Source organism: Rhagoletis zephyria, unplaced genomic scaffold, assembly GCF_001687245.7.
Source record: "Rhagoletis zephyria isolate East Lansing unplaced genomic scaffold, Rhagoletis_zephyria_1.1 Rzeph_scaffold_00536, whole genome shotgun sequence".
Taxonomy (NCBI): domain Eukaryota; kingdom Metazoa; phylum Arthropoda; class Insecta; order Diptera; family Tephritidae; genus Rhagoletis; species Rhagoletis zephyria.
The window spans coordinates 99,483-119,822 of record NW_016157620.1 but is presented as its reverse complement, the minus strand read 5'-3'; the positions used below and the strand labels follow the sequence as shown (position 1 = coordinate 119,822).

The following is a 20,340-nucleotide window of genomic DNA, read 5'->3' as shown; positions in this document are numbered from 1 at the left end:
AAAAATTTTACCCAATTTGTCACTTAAAATCTGTTTAATATTAGCGATTTCTTATGGGTCCTCCATTTCATTTTTTAAGGGTTTACAAAAATTTAAATCAATCCAAGGGCCTTATATGGATTTTGGAATTCCCCTTGTTTTGAGGCATGAGCCAGGGCTATCAGAAAAGAGGACATTAAAATATGAGTATTATTATTTTTTTTTCTCTATTAGTGGACGCCCTTCACTAATAAAAATAAGTACATATATGGAAAATTAATGGTTCATTCATTATTTCGATATGCAGATATGATTTCCTCTTCGCTTCGCTTATTTCTTTGAGCATTTCAGTTCTACATTTTACAGCAAGTGAAAATGCCATATATGTATGAAAATTTGTAGTATGCATAATGCATGCATGTAGTATGCATATTCATGTATGTATGTACATATGTATGTATTAATGAATTTAAAAACGAACATGTGACCCCAAACAATAGGTGACCTTTTGGAGTTGCCTTCATTTTGGTGCTCTGGGAAGAAGCTTTTTCTATGATTGCAATATAAATTTTACATATGTATGTGTGTATATATTCTTATATTCCACATTTCTACAGCTACATATATGTACATACATATGTACATACATACATATATGTAAAAAATTTAATTGGTTATACATAATTACGTACATATATATGTATGCAGTGACCATATTTTTAACACAGGCTATATGGAGACGCACGGTTGCTACTTGTTAAAAAAATTACCAACCAATATCTGAAAAAAACAACCAAATTAAAAAAAGGCAACCAAATTTGTTTTTCACGTACATATCTATTACGAAAAGCAGAACATATTAAAAGAAACAAAAAGTATACAAATACGGAAACGTTCAGAAGACGATTCCCATTTTGTTCATTTTTCGTATCCGAAAAATGTCATCATGTTATTTCAAAACAATAATTTTTAAACATTTGTTCAAACTGAGTATTTAAAAATATGTACATATACCACGGTGGAGAGAATACAGAAGGTGGCGCCGATGGCAATACCGCTAATCGGCTCTCAGTGAATTTCACAGAATCAGCTGTTTTGCTGACGTCACAGTCGAGATGACAGCAGTAGTGATGTGCTGAGTCAATAGTTTTAAGTATCCAATACTCTTGATACTCGGTACCGAAACATTTAGGTTTCGAATAAAAGCGCACATAGGCCAAAAATATGAAAAAAAACGGTTCAGGGGAGACTCGCCTATCAAAACCCGAATGTATGAGCCAATAGATGTATATATGTCGGTTCGAGGCCATAGTACAGAGAAACTCTTGCTTGTTTGAAGCATTTTTGTTCCAGCTGAATCGGACGATATCATTTTTGTAGGCCCGGGGGCAGATTCTGTAACCAGTTAGCGACAATTTTCGAATCGGTATCGGTTTTGTTGACGTATGATATGAAATATTTTTTTTGGATCGAATAGGGTGAAAACTGATAAAATAATATTTCTCTGTTGCGATAAGTTCAAGTGTTTTAGCCGATATCATATAAATTAGTAATGTAATTTTTTTTTTTAACTTGAAATGCAAATAATGGCGAGGGTTTAATGTGACGAATCAGTATCGGGTACCGATAACAAGGTATTGGGTACCGAAACCTTTTTTAATTATTGGGTACCGACAATTCAGCACATCAATAGACAGCAGTTTTATTTGCCGCTCTCAGTTGTCAACTCTACGGTGACGTCACCCCAAATCTACTCTCACGAATTCTGCTGCAATCGGCGCAATCTTGTATTCTATCATTCTTGTACATATACATACGTATTCGCCAGTAGCTGAGTGTGCAGAGGTGCGTGCTACTATTTGTTAGCTTTCAGGAAGTCCCAGGTTCGAATGCCGTCAGAAGCAACAATTGAAATAATCGCTGAATCTTAAAATTGGTTTTTTGTTTGGTTTCCTGTAACTATGAAAAAGTTTCTGTAAATTTCACAATGAAAACGTTTTCAACGAAAAATTGAATCCGACAAATTTCAGGAAAACAGCCGAAAGCGCATCCGTTTTACAACCATTTTCGATAGCTTCCTGCAATGGATCTGAAAAACGACTGAACGCGGAATCGGAAAACTGATGAAACATCAGGGTTTTATACGAAATGGTTTCCATTTTCGGATAAATTTCCGGATATTTTGCTGGCTGAGATGTTCCATTAAAAATAGGAATTTGAAAAATTTATTTATTCATTTTTGGCATTCAGTATGCAATAATACTTTTTGTAAAGAAAAAATTTGCTAATTTCTAATTAAAAAAAAAAAAAAAAACCAAATTAGAGAAAAACTACCAACCAACCAAATTCGAAAAATTAAAGAAAAACAACCAAGTTTGGTTGGAAACAACCAACAGTGGCAACCGTGTGGAGACATACATACATATACATACATACATACATACTTAAATGCGCACATAGCCGATCGCATTTTTCATTTGTTTCGATTCAGCCTCTTAATTGGCTCTTCCTATTTGAATGTTTTGTTTTGATTTGTTGTTGGGCCTTTTCTTTTTTGTTTTTGACTTTCTCATTCGTTATTGTTTACATTAAAGAAAATAAACACCTTTAGTTACAGCGTCATTTGGCCCTTGTTGGCTTACCATTTTGTAAAGCGTTGCAACATTGGGCGCGAGCTATTTAAGCAAATTACCAAATGTGGCTAAGAGCAAAACAAAAAAACAAAAAATGGTACAGTGATGATTGACAGAATCAGTGTGTGTTGGGAGTAGAACGCAAATGGTGGGCAGCGAATGCCGGCGCGTCAATATATATTTATATCTGTGGTCATAAGCAATGAGTGCCTAAGTCGACTTAAGAGAGAATTGAGTTATATGTATAGCATATATAGCATTCTGCAACTACTATTCCATGTGAAAGTGAAACCCACAACTCGCCAGCTAGGCTATTTAAAAGGTTATAAATGAACATATTTTGGTTTCCCCATAAGGCTAACATTACACACCCCAATGTTCAAAACGTTTCTTCTCGAATTCAGGTCTTTCGTCTTAGGCGGTTATTGCTTATGACCACAGATATGTACATACATACTATGTATATATGTATGTATGTATCTTCAGTCAACAAAAGTTTTAGGCCAATTGAGGAAAAGATTGTGGTTTAAAGAAATGGGCTATGTGGTAAGTATATGCATGTACATACATATGTATGTGCGTATGTATGTATGTATGTAGGTACTAGGGCTGTATCCTGACTTTTTGACTATCCGGGTAATACGGATATTCGAATATTCAAGTATGTACATATCTCAATAAAATAAAATCTACGAATATCCAGGCAAGTTTACCTTCAGAATCGTTATGTTACCTTGTGAGAAGGATGCACAGCTGCATGCAAATAAAAAAAAAATGCAATCAAAAATGAATTTCTTAATTTGAGGTGTTAAATTTTTTTTTTCGATTTTTAAACAGTGGAATCGTGTTTATCGTCTAAAAATCTATAACGCTAGTGCAATAAAACATACAAAAAATTTGTTTGGAACAAATCCGGTGGATTTTGTTTTTGGTTTTTTTCAAAGAACACTATTTTAGAGCAATTGAAAGGGAATAGGTACAATTTGCCTTCAAACTTATTTTGCTTCATATCAAAATATTGCTTCTGTCGAAAGCGCTACGATTAATTCGCATGGTGCATGGTGTCAAGTTAGCACTACATACCATTTTTTCTTAAAAAACGAGAGCTACAAATTTTTTCTTTCCACAACAAATTTTAAAGTTAAAAGCTACAATTAATGGCATAGTAACATATTGGATATCTCAATTCTATCGACTAGGTGTATGGTGTCAAGTTAGCACTACATACCATTTTTTCTTAAAAAACGAGAGCTACAAATTTTTTCTTTCCACAACAAATTTACAACAAAAACACTACAATTAATGCCGTAGTTAACTTTTCCAATTTCGAAAAGTGTAGTGCTAACTTGACACACGTAATTCGCATGGTGTGTTCAAAAAGCCCATTGTGCGGCGCTACTGCCCATAAGGTAGATTCCAAAGAGTCATGAAGCTACTAATGTTATCATGTCATCTCGTCAGCGTTAGGCATTCGCCATGCTAATTCAGGTTCTAATTTCATTTCATACAAATGTACGAGTGTACCTACATCCAATCAATAAAAATTAAGTACGTAGAGTTTGTTGCGAAACGGGCAACTGCTTCTTTAAATATTTTATTTTTCGCAAGTTCTTTAGAAAAGTGTGGTCACACAAAATAAAAGAAAATTCTGCAAATTCTCATTAAAATTTTGGACTTTTTAATTACACTTAAAAGGAAAAAAAATTTAGTGGGTATGCATTTTTGTACCCATTGTACAATAAAGTGTAAGCTTGAAGATGCTATAACATACATACATACATATCTTTAATTTTTGGAAATTCTTTTGTTCAAAGTGTTGCTAATTTTCTCGATACAATCATGTACGTATGTATGTATGTATGTACATATTCTTCCACGTGGCCTTATGGTCTCTTCAATAAACAAAGTAAAGGGGTAAAAAACATAAACTGAAAACCATTTACTAATAGCAAGAGGTGAGAAACAACAGAACAATTAAAAGATACTTTTGGTAGCACGCAAAAAAGGCAAAACCCTAGTCAATTCGATGTTGCCAATGAAAACTGCGTAATTACTAAAATCACTTAAAATTCCAGTTTAAGTATGTATGTACATATCGTTCATTTACTTCAATACTGTCATAACTCTAAAAGCAAAAAACTCGAGAAAAACAGCTTTAAAATTTGGAATTTACATATGTACATATATTCCCAATGCAAACGAGAATCTATGTACATATATTTTGTTCTAGTGAGCTACTGGTAATCGGTACAGCTATCGAATTTTTACACAACATACATATCTCAAAACAGGTAGGGGTAATTTCTGCGTACTTAACTCCATTTTATATTATTTTGGATTATGACACGATTAAAATAAATGAGTATTATGTATGTACATATGTATGTATGCATCTACGTACATTAGACTAGTTCGAGAATAAAAGTTTGTTACTAGCCCACCCAGTTTGAAAGCTTACTTGGAAGGGATTTTGCATCACTATTTAAAGACCGTCTGAGCCTCGACCAAATATCGTTTATACAGTCGAATCTCTGATTATTAGCTGTCAAATTTGTTGTGCTTGTTTTTCCTACAACTCAAGGAAAAGTTCAATATCCTCTCTTTGCCACTTTGAACACCTATTTCGGCTAAATTAGGCAATTTGTGTAGATTGTATTTAGGGAGTTCACAAGGTATTGTATACTGCCGTATTGTTGTATGTCGTAAACTTTAAAAGAAAACAATAAATGCTTAGAAGACTTGAAACCACACTCAACTATTTTTTAACACTTTGAAATTTCATAATATGAATTAAAGTTTACGACATGCAACTATACGACGGTGTACAACACCTTGTGAACCCCCTAGTTTTAACTTAATGGTTTATTAAAAATATCTTCACTAACCTCTTTACCTTGCTAGCGTCTATTTTCTCTACATTCACTATTGACATTTCTCCTATTCTTCGCAAAAATAATCGATACAACTAGCTTGAACATTGTAAAGTTATCGGTTTTATCTGAGATTATTTTATAATTATAGGAATTTTGTAAGTCATGTATTTTTTTTATCACAGATTAGGAGTTAAGCTCGAAAATGAGGATTATCTCTACATACTATGTAAATGCACTTTTATTTTTACCCGACTGAATTAAAACCTAGTTACCATAAAATATAAAGTTTAGTATATACATACATATCATTTATTAACCAAAAAATTTAGTCATCAATAAAAAATTAATGAAGAAAAATCTATTCTGGCACGAATAAAAGTTCTTATGAAGGCAAACCCTCCTGGATTAAGGTTCGAAATTAAGTTTGGCTATTACATTTTTTTTCCTACGGGTATTGACCCGCTCTTATGTGCATACACTCAACGTACATACATGCATATCTCCAATTGTATACGCAAACATAACAAATTTCTTCCCTACACGTTTTTTAATTAAAAAAAAAAAAAAAAAAAACTACATATTACGACGCAAATTTGGGCACATGCATACATACATCTATACATACATACTATGTATGTACATACATATGTATATTGTGAATGACCATTAGTTAGTAGTAAGTTCATTCTGTAGTCAAATGCTGGAAAAAAGTTCAAAGTCATCATCACGCTTAGCTTCAACTCCAGTGGATGTAAACACATACATACATACATACATACATATGTACATGCGTATGTATCTAGGTATTTAAAATCCATGTATGTATGCATCTACACAAGTGTACTTATTTTTGTGGTTAATATTTCTTGAGCACCGGCTTGACCTTTACAGCTTTTGGTTGGCTCGACGCTTTCAAACTTTAATGACTTCGACTTTCCCCTACAGCGCGTCGTGAATCAGATTGGTTTAAGGCTAGGATTGTTTCCGGTTGTATTAGTAGTACGTGGCAAATCATACACTGCGATTTGTATTAGTTTCAACTTTTGAACTGGTCTTTAAGTGGAAACATGCTTCGCTCTGTGAACGAAACTTCACAGAGCTATGTAATTTTATACCTATTTACAGCTATGCGATTGAAAAATATTTTTTAAGTATTATTATTTAAACTTCCGAGTTCTATAAGATATATGAGGTCAAAGTTAAATCTGACAAAGTAGGACACAAGCGATGTAAAACATTCACTTCCGTCAAAGAAATTTTTGAAGTTATGTATTACAAGTAAAGAGGTTTGAGTTCGGGCGAAACCGAATTCTATATACCCGGCGCGGGTATCAAATGTTGTCGTTACAACTTTCTCTGAACTACCTTCAAAGTCTATAGCGGTCTTATTTATTGTTAAGAGGTTGTTGTAAGCATTAACTTGAAGTAAATAAGCGCCCTCAGTTATTGAAATATCGGAATTTTCGTATACCGGAAATTTACCGTTATACGGGGAGCGGGTGTAATTTTAGTGGGATTTTAATAATTTTTAACGGTTTGTTTTTCGTACCAGGGTTATTAAATGCACCGGGTTTGGTAGAAATTGATAAATCGGTTACCGAGATACACATTTGTGGTCATAAATGGGCGGCGCCACACACAAAATCCAATATTTATAATAAACTAATTTTCTGCTCAGTGGTTATTGCAATACATAATCGATTTTGAGTCAATCAGCTTCAGTACCTAGTTACTGATGTATCGCAGTTTTTGTGTTTCGGTAAATTATCGTTAAAGACGTGGCTATTGCCCGATTTTGAAGATTTTCAACAAATTTCTGAGCTGGATCTTAGGCAAGGCTCGTTTGGTAAGGATTTGTGAAGCAGCTACTACGATACAGCATTTCATCATAAATAAGTGGGCGGGGTCACGCGCTTTTTCCAAAAGTTACATAATAATATTATTTTGTACCAACAAATTTTACTTCACATACTAATTTTCAACAATTTGGATCCAAAACAGACAGACGGACGGACGGACGGACGGACAGACATGGCTTAATCGATTTCTCTTTTCATTCTGATCATATATGTATACATTTGTCTATATCTATCTCAATTCCTTTAGCCTGTTACAAACAACCGTTATGCGAACAAAGTTATAATACCCAAGTGCGCTCGGGTTTTGACTTGAAACTAAAGGAATGTGTAAATTAAAACTAAAAATAACAGTAAAGGTTTAACGATAAAACCTTTGAGTAAAGGGGTATGCACTTTCATATTTGTTTAAACTGAATATCCATTCCCTTTATTTTCGTATTTATCCTCACAGCAGCTATTACCTTTTGTATATGTACATATGTGTTTGTATGCTTTGCGGGAAATGTATCTAACTGTAAGTTAACTTGCAAGTAGACTAGGAAAGAATTAACGGTCACTATTATCTGTATATTTTCGTTGAGGAAAGCCAACCATATTTCTGTGGCGATGGCGGCGAAATAGTAAAGGGTGGTTACCTCTGCATTTGATGTCTACTAACTTGTAAGTAACTACTTTTGGAAATAAAATATCAACAAGAAAAACAAAATATTTTTTCTTCACTTTTTCATTTATTTACTTTATTTTATTACATTTCAAATTTGTTTACATATTCTGCTGTAGGTGGTATCATATTCGAGTCCCGACAGACATTACTTTAAAATTATAATATAAAATGTCGATCTTCCTTTGATTTGTCCTCAATTCGAAAAAGTATTTGCGAAGTGCAGAAAGAGAGTGTATTCGTATTAAAATTTGTATGAGGATATTTAAACAGAAAGTTGTTTAAAGAAATCAGTCTCCGGTTTCCTTCTGCATTACTCCTACATTACTTGACGACTAGTTTCAAGTTAACTTTTTTTTAGCCAACTACAAGTTATATATTTTATAGAAATCCCACTAAATTTCAAGTTGGTTATTTTTTATCAATTGATAATTTTTTTCTGCAGGGTTATTACAGCTAATGAAAGTCCAATAAATGCTTCATTGCTTGCAGAGTGAAAACTTTAGAAATTGTACTGTAATTATTTCAATTTATGAGTACTTTTCGTTTACATTACGGGTGGTTGTAAATATTTGACTGATTATTTTGCCATTTTACTGCAAGGTTTCAAACGAATGGAAATGCAACAATGAAAGCAGATGAAGTGAAAAAACGAGTACATATGTATATCCAAGTTGCCTTCATACAAAGGAAAAGATCAAATGAAATGGAAGAGCAAAAATAAGTGGCAAAGCATCATCCGATTCAGAATTTATGGCCCAATGGAAACACAATGTTCATACGGCTGTATATATTTAGTTGTACATACATACAATTGTATTTACATACATAAACACAAGTATGTATTAAATGAGTATGAGTATAACTAAATATGTATGTACATATGTATACATATGCATAGCTGTGCGCGTTGCGGCGTTTTTGCCGCACATTTCGACGACATTATTCCGCAGAAAAACCCGCCCGTAAAATGTGAATGAACCTTTGAGTGCGAATACTTGGTGGTGGTGGCCCGCTGCCTGAAAGTCTTGTTTGACCCATAAATAATGTTTGGGTCCACTGAAAATTCACATTGTATGCGGTTTTAAGCAGAACTGTTAAGGTTTGTCGTAGCCGTGCAGAAAAGGTGTTTAACTTCCAAGCGAATGTTCAGCAATACATACATATTTACATACATATGTACATACACTTACATACAGCTGCGATCAGGTTATCAAGAACGATGCGGTACAAAACATTGGGGCCTATTCATAGCCAAAATAAAATCGGTCAGTTGCTGCTTTTTGACATAATTTTCAATGGAACTAACTTTAGGGTCGACTTTATTTTAACTATGAATGGCAGTTCTGATTTGAATTCTAGTGGCTTTAGAAACAGTACCAGGTTAACCGAGCTTTGCTCGGAGTATATATACTATTTAAAGTTGTCAAGGTTTGGGTATCAAATACTGGACATTTGGATAGCTTTAAAAATAATCTGCCTTATCCTGATTTTCGCCCGAAATTGACCCGAAAATTTGTCATCCGCCCATAGTAAAACCATGGAAACCAAAAGTGAAAAGTAAACCGGTTCGGGCAAAATGAAACCCATGATAAGGCTGAATATTTTTGAATAAATTTACAAAAATTAAGCTTTTGTTATCTCACAAAGTAAGTAAATTTCTTATTTTAAAAATCAGGTGGCAACCCTATATAGAAATACGCTATGATGAATAGTACATATCTTAAGCGTATATGTTGTGTTTATACATAACAAAAAATCCTATTGAAATTAACGAAATACAAAAAAAATGTGGCAACCCTCATCGAAAATATTTTCTTAGTTAAGTTTTCAAAAATAGGTTCTTTCCCGTACGCAATGCGGGATCCCGCGGGTGCCCAAAATAGCCCAGAAATCATTCCCGTACTCAACAAAATGGGTACTAGAGAGCGAAAATTGGAACGTATTGGATCGTAAGTGTCTTCTTCTTCTTCCTGCCCGAAACAGCCCGGACTTTTTCTCCGGGTAAAAATGGATAAAGGGTCAAAGTGCATATCAGCTGTTTTGTGTTTACATGTTGCCGGCATTTACTTGGTGCTTTTAAGGAATAGTAAATGTATTTTCCATCTTTATATTCTTAAAATCAAATTTGTGGAACAAAAATTCAATTTCCAAGAGTTTGCATTTAAGTGACAACAACAAAAACAACGCGAATCAGCTGTTTATCAAATTCGGGGCACGAAATGTGGTTTTTGAGAGCAAACTTTTCGCTTATTCTCTAATTATCGGATCCGGTCCGGATTGTTAGGGAAAGAACCTAGTACCTATTATTTGGTATCCATATTGCGATGTTTTAGTTAAATTTTGTAGAATGGAAAATAAGTGGCAACCTTACAACACTAATATCCTAGTTGGATACCACTTATTATAATAATCAGTTCCAGAAATAAGTAAAATAAAAAATAAATCAAGAACTTGGACAATTTTAGCCCTAAAACGTTTATTTAGTCGAAAAAGTACCGAAATTACAAATTTTTTCATTGTCACTCGAAAAAATCATAAATGTTTTTTTTAATAGCTTTGGGAAGTTTTTAAATAAAATTTTCATATTAGAGGCAATGGAAGTTGGCGTAAAATACAACATACCTGCAAAGTTTCAAGGGTTTACCCGAAATTAAAAAAAATGGCAGCATGCAGAATATTTGTGCAGCTATTTTGTAATTTTTGAAAATTTACGATTTTTTAATTTTAGTAATTTAAGTTACTCAAAAATCTTAAAATTAAACGATGAAAATATTCTTCTTGCCAAAAAGAACGAATCTAGTATAAAAAGACTAGTGGCTCTCCAAAAGAAAAAAAAATACATTGGGTAAAAGATGACTATGATTGAGAAACAAATTCCAACTTTAAAATTTTTATTGATGCACTCGAAATTCAACCTAAAATTGTTATATGTATATATGTATAAAGAAAATAATATACATATATGTGCATAAGGAATACTGTGTAAAAATCTTAAATGCCAATATTTAATTACTTTTAAATATCTACATAATATGGCTTTTAAGTTAAGGCGTGCGAGTAAACGTGTCAGATGACTGCGTTTGACGCTACGTGGCGTATACGTTACATACGCAACTACGGGTATATGAGCATGAGTGGTAATTTTTACTTCATACATACCTTTCATGAGTATAAAGAGTATGAAATGGTATTATAACTTTGGTCCGATGATTGTAATTTTAGTTTATTTCTTATGATTTCATTTAAATACAATTTCGCGACGGAATCTTGTTCTTTATACAAAACTGAATACATATAATGCATTTTCTAAGAAGAAAAACGCGTTTTTGTCGAAAAATTTAACAATGCGTGAGATTTGCTCATATATACAGACATATTTACAAAAATTTCTAGTTTAATGTAATGTGATATTTTAAAAATTTTTGCTTAATAATTTTTTTCAATACATACATATGTATATAATTAAAATATTTTATAATAGGTGCACTAAATAAGTTTTTAGGAGAGCAGAGAAAAAAACGAAATTTGTGTATAAAAATATCTTGATTGTTTTTAAAACAATTCTCCAGAAGCAATTGGTGCATCATTATACCCGTAGTAAAGTCGGTACCTCAAACACACGGTTTTTGAACGCACCAAAAGCTTCCACTTTCCATGAAAATCGTTTTCCGCGCAGAGAGGAATATTCCCCTACGCGAAGGATTTAGTAATAAATATAAAAAAAAACACGGTGAGAAAGCGAACCAGTTAAAAACTTGAATGGAATTAAATTGCAATAGCTCGAAATGAGTTTAATTCACTGCAGGGTTATGGCCCTTTCGATCAGATATAATTTGAACTGGTTTGTAAATTTATTCTTTTTTTTTGCCACATGCTTTTGCATTGCATGTGATTTATGTACATATACATATGTACATACATATGTATGCGTGCATGTGTTTGCAAATACAATACGTAGTGTGGCGCATGCAATTTTTTTCTGCTGATGTTAATTTGAAACTTTTATGCACAGTGATTTTTTAGCTCAATACAAACAACAATCACGGTAGATTTGTTCCATCGATACATACATATGTATGTATATAAGTATGTTTACATACAGACATGCCTAATATGTACATATGCAGTTTTAAGGTGAGCTGCAATGCAAATCTTGCATGCACTCGTATGTATGCATGCATATTAGGGTGGTCAAAAAAAAAACACTTTTTGGAATCTTCCTGCTGCCATCGCCCAGAATTGAAGAATATCGAAAATAATTAGACCTTGTTTTATTTTGAAATCGGTTAATTTTTAACCGCACCGCCGGGAATTGTACATTTTATGTACACTTTTTTCATAATATGCGTGATGTGATAACGAACGCATTAAATAACACATTTTTGTAAATAAGAGATGCGATTATCGGTTTTGAAAAACTAGTGAGTAAAACTCCAAAATGAAATATGCATCATAATTTTTCATTGAAGATTTCTGAAAGGAAAAATTTGTATACGATAAAAAAGTAATAATTTTCCACGATTCTATAGCAATTCTACGAAAAAATTTATTTTCCATGTGAAATACATATGTATATATAATAGTAACCGGTTTAAAAATGAAAAAAAGGGTCTCTTTATTCTCGATATTCTCTAATTCTGAGAGGTGGCTGAAAAAAAATATGTTGGACCGCCCTAATGTATATTCATATTTATACTGTATATTTGGTTCTTACTTAAGATGTTTGTTAATTTTCTTGCCATTCTTATTGCGAAAATTATGAGCGTAATGCAAATTATTGTAATATGAGTAAAGCGCAAGCAAAAGATATCAATGAAAACGGGGTGGCAAATCTTACCAGTATACCATCTGGCTGTCTGTCCACATAAATATGTACATAATCGGTACATGGCTATACATTGTCATATATGATGCATAAGTCTGTATTTGTCATTTACTCGCATGTCTTATCGGCGGTGATATACCGAATGGCGTAGATGTTTGTGCACAGGGCCGCCAAGTGAAAACCCGGGCCCGGTACTACATAAATATGTGCGGTCACCCTAACACAAAAAAAATTCTAATTTTTACCTTTATTCTGGTAGAATGTGGAGTATGATAAGTACCCGCGTGGTGACTTCATATGGTTGGGGAAACCTTTTTATGTGTTTCATAAGCCAGGTCAGAGTGGCGGTTGTTTTGATCACATATCTAGATATTACGACTTTGCCAGGTTTTGCCAATCAAGGAAATTACATTACTACATACTCTTGTGGCCAGCTGATTAAGTTAAGTGACATTTTGACCAGTTTTGGCTATTTTTATTTTCTTTATTTAAAGTTCATATTTTTTTATAGAAGTCTAGCAGATTACTTAGCCAGCATCATATAGCCCATTAAATTTTACTAGGATAAAGTTCAAATTTCTAGACGCTAGAAATTCGCGTTGATTTTTAATAATTTCTTTGGCTGACGGTGTTGTGCATTTTCTTCCATGTAAACTATGCTCGAAAATTTCTTTTACATGGAAGAAAAAGCACAACACCGCCAGCAAAAAGAAAAAATAATAAAAAATCAACGCGATTTTCTAGCGTCTTGAAATTTGCACTTTAACCTACTAAAATCTAATAGGCTATGAGACGGCATACCTGAAATTTTTCTAAAAATTTTGCTTACAAAGTTTAAAATTTTTAGGTGCATGTAATTGTTAATTTTTTTTTTTACATTTTTATAATTTTTGTATGAAGTTTGAAATGTGGATTTGTATGGTGTGCGTTATGTAATGTGCTTGACTTTAATAAAAAAAAGTCATTGCGAGAGTCGTGTCGAATGCAAGTCGTTTTTTGAGAGTCGAATCGTATCGAAAATTTCATGTCATTGAACAAAAAAAAAAAAAATTTCGACTCGACTAGTGTATTAAAACGGGAAAACTTGGCAGCACTGCATAGTTTTCGTTGATTTTCGTCGTTTACTTATTTCAACACGATACTAGACAATGCCAATGTTGTCGAGATGTACAATTTAGCCTAAATTTAAAAAAAAAAACAAAAGAAAAATAGCCAAAACTGGTCAAAAATGTTACTTAGCTTAATCAGTTAGCAACAAGTTTACAGTTGCAACGTAAAAGTGCGCTTTCACATTTGGTAGAATTTACAAAAGCTACATACAAAATATTGCAATTTTTAACTTCCAGCTTAATTCTTGAAAACTCCGACTCCGGGTGGAACATACAAAATATATCCCCTTTAATTATTAATCATAAAATAGTCTAGATTAAATCGTTAGCTTAGTGGTGTCCAACACAGTTTTATCGATTATTTTTGCATAAAATGATTAAATAAATTACCTGTTTTTATCAGAACTTCCAGACTTGTGGAGAAAAACAAACACTACAATGATTTGACTCTTTAAGCGGGTTGAGTAGCAAGTATATTTATACATACGTAAACATACTTATACATAGTTAATACAAATCGCTTATAATGCCAGGCTTTTTCCAACTGGGTATGTATTCACATACATGTACATACATATGTATATTGGAGTGCAACAGAACTGATCCGAGAACGTCGAGCAACATGAATTAGAATCTTTTGTCAATACTTCAGCAGCTTTTTACACTTTTTCGCAAGTCTCTTTTGTTTGTTTAATTTGCATACTTGGCAGAAAATGAAGTAATTGTCAATCAACCCATTTACTTGAATGCTCGAATTGTTTTGCCTTTTAGACATATTGCGCTCGCCCTCATCGCGTCCACCTCGACGACATTGCAGGGGCACACAAATTAAATTTACGCCGATTATGACCTCATTGTTTTCGCTAAAAAGCGAGTCAATAGTGCATAAGCATACATATTTATATACATACATATATAAATATGGTTGCATATACATACAGTCATGAGAAAAATAGTAGGCACACGACATTTTTACCAGTTTTAGCTATAACATTTTCTAACAAAAACCTTCTAATTCAAAACCTTGTAGAACAATTAGAAAAATTTAACAATATGTATTTTACAACAACAACAAACTTTTTATTAAGAATTTTTAGAAAAAATCTAAGTATGCAGTTTTATAGCCCATTAAATGCTAGCTCAACAAAGTATAAGTTTAAAGTGGTTAAGAATTCATATTGATTTTTGGTGGTTTTTATTTGCTGACGGTGTCACGCATTTTCTTCCATACAAAGTATGTTCGAAAATTTGTTTTAGAAAAAAAAATTGTTGTACAATTATGTTGAATTTTTCCAATTTTGCTACAAAGTTTGAAATTTGGACTTACATATGTGGTTGTTGTTGGATAACAAGCCGTATTTTTATAAAAAAAAAAAATAATAAAAAAATAAACAAACAAAAGAAAAATAGCCAAAACTAGTCAAAATGTCGCGTTCCTATTATTTTCCTCATTAATCTACATACATATGTATGTATTAAGAATGTTAATCTCGGGATCCCGGGATCCCGGACTTTTTAAGGTTTCGATAATCCCGGGACTCTTGGCAAGTATGGGGCCCAAATATAGTAAAATTGCGTTTTTAATTTTTCACTCTGACGTCAGTAATTTAAAAATGATTTAAAAAGTTCAGAGAAATGTGCTTAGAGAAAAAGTATGAGTATACAATTAATGAGGAAATCCTGTAGAATTTAAACAGATTCAAGTTTCTGGTGCAGATGGGCTGATAAATATTGAAAATATCCTTTTTAAATTTTATCATTGAAATTTCGCAATATTTGTTTTTGAAAAAATTATATGTTAAGGGCTTATATAAACTCGATAACATCCTCGAGTTTCGTTCTTCTAACTTTGTCAGCTTAAAAATTACCAATTCGTCCTTGTGAATCCAAAAAATTTAAATTTTTTAAATTCTAAAGCAATTTCCTATTGCATTTGTTACCCATATTTTTATTCTACATTGCATTGAATTTTATTTTTTAATTTTTGGAATTAATCATATCTTTGAAATTACAAAGTCCTTCAAAATAAACCCTGCGGTCAGAGAGGAAAAATAAAAACGGCACTTCAAATAAAAAAGTAGGTTTCAAGCCCATTTATTATTATTTATTTCATGGTAGGAGAGCGTCTCAAACAGTGTAGAAGGAATTTTTTCGATTAAAGTTGTTGAAAAGTAATGAATATCTAAATCCCAGGACTAATCCCGGCATCCCGGGATTGTGATAACGCCATCCCGGAAATCTCGGTATCAGACAAAGCCGAAAAATTAACATCCCTAGTATGTATGTATGCATGCATGTGAGCGAGCTTCCGTAGGGTAGAAGGCAGTACGGGTGCAGGGTTGCTGGCACTCGAATTAAAAAAGTTTAGCTGATAAGTGGAAATGTCCAATAATGGCGCAAACATGTTAGCGCATTTATGGTGTGCCTTAAAAAATTTTAAACACTAACAAGCATGGAGATACATATGTATATATGTATATACAAATGTATGTAAAGTACATTACTATTTATGTACATAAATATGTAAATATGTACTGCATCTAAATACATATGTAGAAATCTGTTTGTGCATACTCAGCATTTGATTGAGCGGCTAAAACCAAAGCGGCGCCTCGCTTTATTTGTCTAATGTGCAGAAATTATGCTTACGGACGTAATGAATCGTCGTAAATTTGTGTCACTGCGCTCGAATACTCGGAGTCGTTTTCAGGCGGAGAAGCGCTGTCAGCGCAGCCAAAAAGCCGCTGACCCCAACACAACCAAATGCAGTCGCTACTAGTAGCAATCACAGCTGGCCCGGCCCCTCTCAATGCATGTAGATATGTATGTAAATATGGATGTACCTATGTACATATGTATGAATGTATGTATGTATGTTGCATGTGTGTCCATATGTCAACAGTTGGAAGCGGGCATGTTGCCCATTTGTGCGCCATGTGAGTCGCCATGTGCTTCGCCGCTGCTGCCAGAAAATCAATTTCTGCACAGAAATTTAGCACAATGACGGCGCCAAGCGCTAACGGCTGGACGGCTAAAAAACCCATAACTGCAGTATGTACTATTTGTGGCTGTGGCTGTGGCTGTGGCTACCATGCAGTTATGCAACATCTTCCAGCACTTAAGTATGTATGTGGATACAAATGTACATAGTAAATATGGGCGAATCCGAGAAATAGTCAACCAAAATCTGAAAAAAAAAAACAAATGCAATTCAAATTCTCGCGTTTTTGTGTCGAAAATATCATACTACAACATATTGTTGTTTCTTCTTTCTTTTCACACTTATTTGCCTCAAATAGCCTTGGTTTTAAGCAGTATATTTTTTAATAAAATACAACAACATCGCTTTAAAAAAATCAATGTTTTCAGCGGCAAAAAGAGTAACGTCCGTAACGTAACGTCCCGAACGCACATATACAATTGTTTTAAAGTTAATCCAACTTTTAGTTTTGTTTTATAATACATATTGTTAACTTCATTCTTTTTTCTTCAAAGTATTATTTTAGATTTTGTTCTCCATATATTACGATTTGCGCAAAGCGGTTAAATTTTATGGTCATATCAAAATCGCTTCCTTTTTCAGTAAGCTCCGAACACAAACTTCGAAGGAAAATACACAAACATTAATTCATATCCAAATTTCCATTATTTTGTTCTCATAAGTACTGCTGTATACCTTCCCGTATACTACAAAAAATTTTAACATATAATTTTTTTCGGCGAAAAAGTCAAAAGAAGCGTCCGAACGTAACGTCCGAACGTAACGTCCGCAACGCTAGGATTTGCCCATACATATGTACGTATGTAAATACTATGTACAATGTGCATGTGTATGTACTAACAAACGCATATGTATGTATGTATGTATGGATGCATACCGTTTTTCCCATCATGTATGTAAATACATAACTAAACAAAATCTTTTTCATGGTAGAATTAGTCATTGATTGTAATTTACTAAAAATTCGCCATAGTGCTTATCATAACTATACGACATCCACATGTTAACAAATTTTGACTATTTATTTTTTATAAAAATATGGTTTATTCTTGAACGAAAACCATAAAAGCTCCTTGTTTTAAACTTAGTATAAATATTATACAGGAAATTTTTAAACAAAAAACAAAACCGACTTCAATTCTCATATATATATATNCGTCATGCGGACTGCGCCCCTCGTGTCGGTTGGGCGGGAATGGAGGGTAAAAAGCCGTTGGGATTAATTAATTAATTAATTAATTAAATATGTAAATTTAAGAGTACCGTTAATTTCTTTATTATCCAATGAACGGATCTAAACCAAATGAGTAGAATTATAGAAATCGGTTAACTTCGTCCAAAGTAACATACATAAAAAATAACATTGCGATGATTTCATAACATCCTATTTTTTTTTAAGTCCGTTAAGCAAATAATAATTTCAAGCTTTTTACTCTGAGAAAGTGTAAAAGACTCCTTGCAAAAAATGTAGTACAAATTAATGCGGATTTTTAGCCGCTTCAAACTTTCACTTTTCGCCATGTCTGGTTAACACTTATCTCCGGTTAAACATCAATATCGACATTACAGACTCGATGTTATATGCTCGGAGTCGGTAATACCGATAACGATGTTTGACCCGTGATTAGTGTTAACCAGATATCGTGAAAACCGCCCTAAAACTTTATAGGTGTAAACTGGATACCCAAAATATTTATAAAAATATTTCTAACAATTTTAAAATCTTTTTCTAATACCATGTTCTGACCGACATCGAAAACATGTTTTCGTTGCTAAAACTGGTTTTCGACCTAAAACATGTGTTTTCGTCCATGTAAAATCTGTCAAACGAAAACCAGTTTTCGCTGAAAACTACTTGAAAACTCACGTTCCACTCATTCCAATCGGTGTCTTCACTAGTTTTTTTCGATTATTTATCGAAGTGGAAGTCGTATTTTCTCATCTTTAATACGCTATTTCGTATTTATTGTTAATTGGCTGGCCAAACTAAACTAAGAATGAAAGTAGGAGGTAGCGTGGGAAAAGCATTTTCGTTTTTGTGTCTGTGTAGCAAAACTGCAATCAGAGGATGTAAGAAATGTCAACGAAAACACTAACAGCCGGTGTGAACAGCCTTCAGCCCACAATTCCAAAACTCGTTTTCAAAGTGTTTTCGTTGTCGGTCAGAACATGGTATTACTTTGGTTTGAAACTTTGATTAACACAGTTGTGATAGGGGCTGTCTGCAGTCCTCAAGAAAAATGTTATGTATGTATGTATATCAAAAATGATAACTTTTTAGTTAAATTAATTTTTGAGAAACTTATGCGATATGCGAAATAACTTTGTGCAAGCACCTGCAAATCAGACGTGGTTGTTTATATACATACATATAAATAGATAAGTAGCGTAAAATTTAAATTCAATCTATTAATCCATTTTAAGTATTAAATTTTTAGGTATCTAGGTACCTTAGTTTCTCAAATAGACGAGTTAAATTACATACTTTAAAAGAGTGTTGAAAAAAATTGTGTTTACCGATGTTATTTTTGGAGAAGTTTGAAATTACGGAGCCACTAATGATAAACATTTGGGTGTTGCGTTCATCGAGTGCTGTACTGAGGGCGTACTGTATATAAATACAAAAATATGGGTGTATATACATACATATGTAGATAATATGTATGTTAATACGTACGTAGGTAAGCACATTTGTGTATGACGTGATTCCCATTAGTACTTCCACCCACAGCCATCGTCAATGTGGTATTTATCGATATGGAATACAATAGAATTTCTTTTGCTCTGCAGAAAGATAAATATGTATTGAACTTATTTGTAAAATTTAAAAACACGCCTGAAAAATGGAAAATGCTTTTGTTTTTCCTTATCAAGATAAAATTTATTCACGCAAGAAGCCGGTGTAGTAATTTTGTTAGGTGTTTTCAGTATCCAGCAGCGCATCTCCATGTTTTCCCTGTACATTTAAAAAGTGTTTCTCTGATTGATTTTTTGCTGCAAGAATGTGCTAATATGTACTCCTGAATTTGGAAAATGAAAACTGTCATTTCGGTTACATGTATGTATTATCTCATCGTCTATCTCTTTCTAGCAAGATATTGATATGCGAGCATTGTATGTATGTAAATAAGTACATAAATAGATAAATCGCTAGCTTATAGGGAAAAGTTGCTAAGTCCACTTTTTATGAAAAATCACATTTTGACACCGGAGGCTAGAGAGATTTGAAATGCATTGTTTCGAAAATGATAAAGGTACTAAATAGTTATATGTATTTATTCTCGTTTATATTCAATGAAATGAAAATTTGCTAAGTCCAAAATAAACTTCGAGAATCCGATAAGGCCAAAATAGTACGAAATCTTTTAATAGAATTATAATCCCTCTGATTCGTATG

At 33.0% G+C, this 20,340-nt stretch overlaps 1 protein-coding gene and 1 long non-coding RNA gene across 18 annotated transcripts in view; one reads left to right on the top strand and one right to left on the bottom strand.

Moving 5' to 3' along the window:
* Positions 1-20,340, bottom strand: part of LOC108360210 (uncharacterized) — a 62,275-nt gene that overhangs the window by 26,976 nt on the left and 14,959 nt on the right. The window lies entirely within an intron of this gene.
* Positions 8,461-19,052, top strand: LOC108360213 (uncharacterized). Its single transcript, XR_001847072.1, has 3 exons — positions 8,461-8,470; positions 9,560-9,565; positions 18,958-19,052. It is a non-coding gene; the product is annotated as an uncharacterized LOC108360213 (long non-coding RNA).